Source organism: Triticum dicoccoides, chromosome 3B (genome assembly GCF_002162155.2).
Source record: "Triticum dicoccoides isolate Atlit2015 ecotype Zavitan chromosome 3B, WEW_v2.0, whole genome shotgun sequence".
Lineage (NCBI taxonomy): Eukaryota > Viridiplantae > Streptophyta > Magnoliopsida > Poales > Poaceae > Triticum > Triticum dicoccoides.
In genome coordinates this window covers 21,026,056-21,032,921 of record NC_041385.1, presented here as the reverse complement: position 1 = coordinate 21,032,921, position 6,866 = coordinate 21,026,056, and positions in this window count along the sequence as shown.

Sequence of the window (6,866 nt, the reverse complement as noted above, 5' to 3'; positions counted from 1 at the left end):
TGGGGACACAAGAGACTCTTTGTTATTTGGTTGCAGGGTTGTTTGAGAGAGACCATCTTCATCCTACGCCTCCCACGGATTGATAAACCTTAGGTCATCCACTTGAGGGAAATTTGCTACTGTCCTACAAACCTCTGCACTTGGAGGTCCAACAACGTCTACAAGAAGAAGGTTGCGTAGTAGACATCAGAGGACCACCAGAGGTCCCACTTGTTGGTGTTGCCGTTTTCTTCTTCTTTGACATGTTGAGATTTTTGATTTCATGACGCGCACCATGCATATGTTTCTTTACAATATCCGTCGTAGCATCTGACGCACTAGCAACCCGAGCAAGACTACCAAAATCCATCATCAAATTTGCATGCCTGAGTTCCTTCTTTGACTGTGGTGGCATCTCATCAGGTGGCTCTTCGATAACAGGGGGTGCATTGGGAATTGCCAAAGGTGTCCATCTTGTAAGTATGTACTCCGCTGGGATTTCATCAACACCAAGTTGGTTGAAAACTTTCAAGATATGGCAGCAAAGCATGTCGTCCCTCTCAATCTTGCAGCAGTCACATCTGTAGTCTCCAGCACTAGCTTCCACCATGAGAAAATAGCCCCTAGAACCATATTTGGCAACCTACTCTTGATTTGGGTAAACCTCATACAAGTTTTCACCATGCGGTCGCATGTTGTACCTTGTAGTCAACTGAAACTCATTACGAAACTTCTCGTACAAGTCCCTAGTATACGATCCGTACGCCTGCTTCTCTATTGGGTAAGATGACCACATTTTAGTCTGCAAATGTCCTATCATGTAGTGTTTTGAACCCTCCCAGACTAGTATGTATGATGGATTTTCTGATATTGCTTCACAAAGTTCAAAATGGACTTGTGTGGGTTCACATATCACTTAAGGACAGCGTTGAACCCCTCGCTGCGTTGAGTTGACTGCAAGAAAGGGAAGGATTGGTGCTTGAAGTAACAGGGTACCCATGTTTCTCTATATTTGTATAGATTCTCGAAGTGGGAGTTAGTCATAGCCTCATATATACTTCATCATCAGCTCACACCACCCTGCCTCAAATTCTTCTAGCATCAAGCTGAAGTCAACACAGTTGTTGAAATCTTTGGACAAGCCAGGGTTTCGCCCCAGCAATGCCCCAAGCTTCTCTTGTGCTTTTTTCATAATATGCTAGCGACAACAGTGATGCACACTTGTAGGGAAGATCTTTTTAATTGACTGAGCCATTGCGATGTCTTGGTCGGTTATGATGTTGGTGGGTGCTACATTATGCATTGCCTCAAGGAAGGTCTGGAATAGCCCATCAAAGCTTGACACCAACTCTTGCCTAACAAAGCCATAGCCCAACATGGATGACTACACATGCCTGTTAATCCCAATGAATGGTGCAAAGGGCATGTTGTACATGTTAATCATATACGTTGTGTCAAAGCAGATACAATCATGATAAGATTCCACGTACGCCTTCCTTGCTGCACCATCGACCCATAAAATATTCTCAACCCTGTCCTCCTCATCATATTTTATCTTGTAAAAAAAATCTGGATCATCTCTCTGCTGATCTTTAAAGTAAGCAACTATCTCTATCATATCTCCTTCTTTTGTATCATCCTTGTTCAAGAGCGTCTTGAGGTTTGTAATGTGCTTAGTGCCATAAGGTACAACGAGTTCTGACCCATAAAAATCTGACATGATGTGCATCATACGATCTGTTGACATGAAGTCACAATGGTGGTCAATCCTTTTTTCTACACAAAAACAGTATCAGAAATAGTTTCTTTTCTGTTTTTCAGCAAGGCAACTCAAATGCAAAGCTCATGCAATTCATGAAGCTATAGAAGCAACTACGACAATACGCCTCAGGCAACACATGAGCAAAATACACAAAACAAACCAGGGGGTAATTATGCATTAGTGAGCACTAAAAATTTCCATCATAGGCAAGTTGACCTCATCCAGAAACAAGTACTATCGTACATTTTAGCTACAAAAACACTAATCATAGGCAAGTCCAGAGTCAACACCAAATTTGTTTTACACATGAAAAAACTAGGCATGTAGGAACTTTGCATTGAGCAACAAACAGGTTAACATTAGGCAAGTCCAGCATACAGAAACAAATCAGGCATTTATCTCTTTTTGTACTGTTGTAAGCAATTTAATGGCATTATCAAGCAACTAAGTCATATGTTTGAAGCAAATCAGTCACATGTTTCAAGCAAAATCAGGTAGTTGTTGATGGGCCAAGAAACACACAACCAGTAGGCATGTCCAGGTTCTTAAAGTCAGAAGGTAGTGTGGGAGGAGGTGTGGGTTAAAACCTGTAGTTAAATTGCAGTTATGAAGATGAGTAAGGAAGGCCCTTTCTTCTGGCGGGATCCCTTGGTGTGATTGCAAATACTTAGTCAAACATGGCTTGTCAACCAATGGATGGTTGTGCTCGCCAACAAAGTAGATCACCTCCCATCTGCCATCTATTACCTTCACAATCATCTTAGATTTGCAACCAGTTTGCACAATTTTATCTCTTTTTCGTTTCTTGCTCCTATTTTTGCCTTTACTATCATCATTAAGAAAGATAATAGCCTCATCTTCATTATCATCTTTTGCTTGCTCAACAATGTCATCTAGCACAGGAATCTTTTCTGCCCCTCTGTCATCAGGCTTTCGAAACTTGTTGCAAACAAACTGTTGTTTTATCAACTCCCCGGTTTTCAAATCCTTCCTTGAAGTATTCATTTTGATTGAAAAACCCATCTGCAAGGAATATGCATTGTAGTGATCCTTGGCATCTTCCAAAGTGTCAAAGCTCATGCCCACATAAGGCTGCTTGGGCTATCACCAAGCTTCATCATCATTTTCAGCACCCAAACCATTACCAATAGTCCCACCAGTATCACCTACAACACATGTGCCATCAATGGTATTAGCATCACTCTCAACTTCTACTGCTGCAGGTACTTGTGTACTGCCCGGAGCCCCTCCCCCACTACTTGACTGCCCATCTGTCTCCATTGCTTCCGTAGCAGCAGCACTGACTTTTTGCATGATAGGGGGATTAGGTGATTCCGCCACAAATTTTGCATTTCCAGCAGCATGTTGCGTACAGTAGGAAGGATCATCATTATTTTCATCTGGTTCCTCATTCAGGTCAATCATTGTCAACCTTTTTGTTTTTTTCAACATGGGAAAAAGCAAAGCAAGTCAGCAGAATGATGCAAGCAAGTAGCACAGTAAATACAGGCAAGCCAATAGCACAACCACCTAAGCACACTAGAATCAGAAGAATAGTGTCCATTTATTTTTTCCTATTTCAAGGAAACATTTTAAGCATAATTACATAGGCTTTTTTGTGTGTACATAATTTTTCTTCTCTCTCTTTTTAATGCAGGCAACTCGTTTTTCTATCTGCATGCCATCCAAGGTTTTCTCATGAAGCAAGTGTCCTTTCAGAGTCATTAAGATCGAGCATGGAATTTATGGCAAAATCATAGAGAGCACTAGCATTTTTATGTTAAAACTTTAAAACAGCAGGAATCATGGGCAACAATGTTGTGCCTTTTATGTACAGTACTTGTGTTTAAACCTATCTTACGCACTAGCAACACAACTATTGTGCTTTTTTATGTTCAATGTGTTCCGTATCCACGTATTTGTGTTTCAAGTGACATAGAAGTGGTCATGGGTGGTTTCTCTGTATAGGAAATTTTTCTTGTCCTTTATTTCTTTCATGATCAAAATATCAAGTTTTATCTATCTGCGCAAGCGTGGAAGACAACACTTTTTGCAGAAAACCATTTTGTAAATAAAGGTAATGACAAACCCCATGATATACTCCCCAGTCTATCACATATCACCACTATTGAAACAACATACCTTTCAGCTTTTGTAAATGGTTTTGCTTTCACATAAGAATGTTATTTTGCAACACAACTTGTCATCATCAGCCAAGTTTTAGGTAGAACAGAAACTTTTTGTTATTGTTGCCTACCAAGCATAAAGTTTCACCGTTTTTGTAAGTTGCAAAAGGTTCATGTTTTGTATGTTCCTTATTAGTGTCAGATATGTCATACTTTTTGCTAAAGTTTTGTGTATCTGACATAAGCACCACTAGTTGCTCAACAACAACACTGTTTTTGCTTGGACAGGGTATACAAATTGCCGAGAATAGCTTTTAGTTTTTCTCCTACCAGAGTTGTTATGAAAGTATAGATTTGTTATGCAAGTTGCTTCCATCAGTCTAATTTTTTTGCCCCACAACATCTTCTTGATTTGTGTGTATATCATGTAACTACCTCAGATGCCTGATAATAAGACTATTTTTGCCCAAACAGGATGAGCAGATTGCCAAGTTTAACATGAGCAGAGAAACAACAGTTCTAGGGGGGGTTTGATTTGATTGTAGGGGTTTTTACAATGTGGTCTTATGTTCTTATGCATCAGGGAAGCAGCAGAGTTGCAACAAACAAAAGACATGCTGGATAAACAAGAGTAATTCTATAGAGGAGGATAGCATAAGGGCAAAATTAAGAGAAAAGGTGAGCAATTTTTGATGGATTTACCTATGTGCTTCTTCTCCAACAACCCTTCATGTGTTTCTTTGGTTTCTCCTCTGATTTTTTAGCTTTTCATGGTCGCCATTGCAAGGCTATGAAGGTTTGTAGATCTGGGATGGTGGAACTGCCCCCTTTTCTTGCTTTGTTGCTTGGGGAGAAGAATATGGGGTGGAGTGGGTCTGGCTGCAGGCGCCTCAAGGCCGAGGAAAAGCGGGGATGGGGGCTGGTGGGGGTTCAGAAATCATGTGACACGGTTGGCGGGTGATATGTCTCCAACGTATCTATAATTTTTGATTGTTCCATGCTATTATATTACCTGTTTTGGATGTTCATGGGCTTTACTGAACACTTTTATATCATTTTTGGGACTAACCTATTAACCGGAGGCCCAGCCCAAATTGCTGTTTTTTTGCCTATTTCAGTGTTTCGCAGAAAAGCAATATCAAACGGAGTCCAAACAGAATGAAACCTTTGGGAGAGTTATTTTTGGAACAAACGCAATCCAGGAGACTTGGAGTGGATATCAAGAAGCAAACGAGGCAGCCACGAGGTTCCAGGGTGCGCCCTAGGGGGGTGGGTGCACCCCCCACCCTCGTGGGCCCCTCGTGGCTCCCCTGACCGACTTCCTTCGCCTATCACTACTAGGAAAAGGCCTGTTAGTGGCGCACCAGTTTTGCCTACAAATTGCGCACTACTGGTGTGCCACTAGCACCACGCCATTAGAATTAAATACTAATGGCGCACCCCTGGTGCGCCATTAGTATAGCCCATGGTGCGCCATTAGTATGCCTCACAGGGGGCCATATGTACCCATGTGCTTTGGCATACTAATGGCGCACTAGGTGTGGTGCGCCATTAGTGTCCTTTCTGCAGTGCGCCATTAGTGTGCTGAGTGGTGAGCTATTAGTATGAATATTAGGGATTTTTTTTCTTTTCTGATATTTGCACAGGTTACAAAACATGTTACTGCACATAATATAGAGAGCACAACATATAAACAGCAGATTTATCGAATACAATAGAAGATTAGTCTCCGAATACAATTCATCATATTAGTCTCCGAATTTCAAATACAGAACAAAGTTATAACGTTATAAGTCTCGAAACCGCGAGTAGCGAGTTTGTCTTCACATTACAAGTCATTATCGATCATCTAAACTACCATCACATAGAAGAGAGTTGCGGTCATCACGATGAGCATAATTGCGATGAAACTGGTCTTCATCCGGTTCCTCCAACGCTCCCTCCTCTCTCCCGCTAGATACCGCGCGTATCTAACTTCGGCCTCTGCCCTAGTGGTGTACCCTTTGTAACTGTTACCGCTGAAACAGTGAACCTGTCTCCGACACTCCTCCCAGTCGTCGTAGACTCTGGGAACGTTACCCTTGTACACGACATACGACGACATCTCTATGCACTAGCCAAACAAAACGTTAGTAGCAATTCACAGAGATATACAAGTTCATTAAAGTTTAATATTACAACTATAACAACACGATTCATGGTCCTACTAATAAATAGCATCGATTGCATATAAGTTGAGCGACTGTCCAAACCAAAGAGACATACAAGTTCATTAAAGTTTAATATTCCAACATGAGCCAATCGACATTTCAGATAGCATCACTACTTTCGACTCGACTCAGGGGACCGGAGCGTGGATGAAGCCGCCGTCTTTTGTGATGGTCATGAAATCGCGGGCGTTGTCAGCTTGCATTTGTAGCGTTGTTTCAATCTCACTGTTGGACGGTTGAGATCTGAGGTGAACTGCCCCTGAGGTACGAAGGACATCTTGATGGATGATTTCCGCAAACTCTGACTGGATGCGAAAGAATTCTTGTCTGATGTCCGTGTCCTGGATTTCCGACAAGCTAGTGGCCCAATCTTTGAGATTATCTGGTAGCAGAAGGTGAGTATGGTCCCGTATGATCGCCCGCATGTGATGGAGGGCGTAGTAGGCATCCTTCTGACCGCCAGGCGGCTGCTTGACGTAGGGGAACATCGTATTGTGGGTGAACACGTGCTTGCCGTACCTACGAACTGGCCTCTTGAAGGTGCCTCCAGATCTGGCGTAGCCGGGGAGAGCATCATCAAGAACTTTCTTCATATTTGTGTAGTCTATTTCGACTCATGGTCCGGGTCAAAATACGTGGCCAAGGAATATTTTGGGCTTAAGAGGATGAGTGTGCAATGTGTGTCACTGCACAAAACACGGAATTTTAGAAAAAAACGATCGAAATCTAAGAAATCATATGTTACGGGGCGGTGAGGGGATGACTTACTCGGGAAAGTAAGGCACGAGG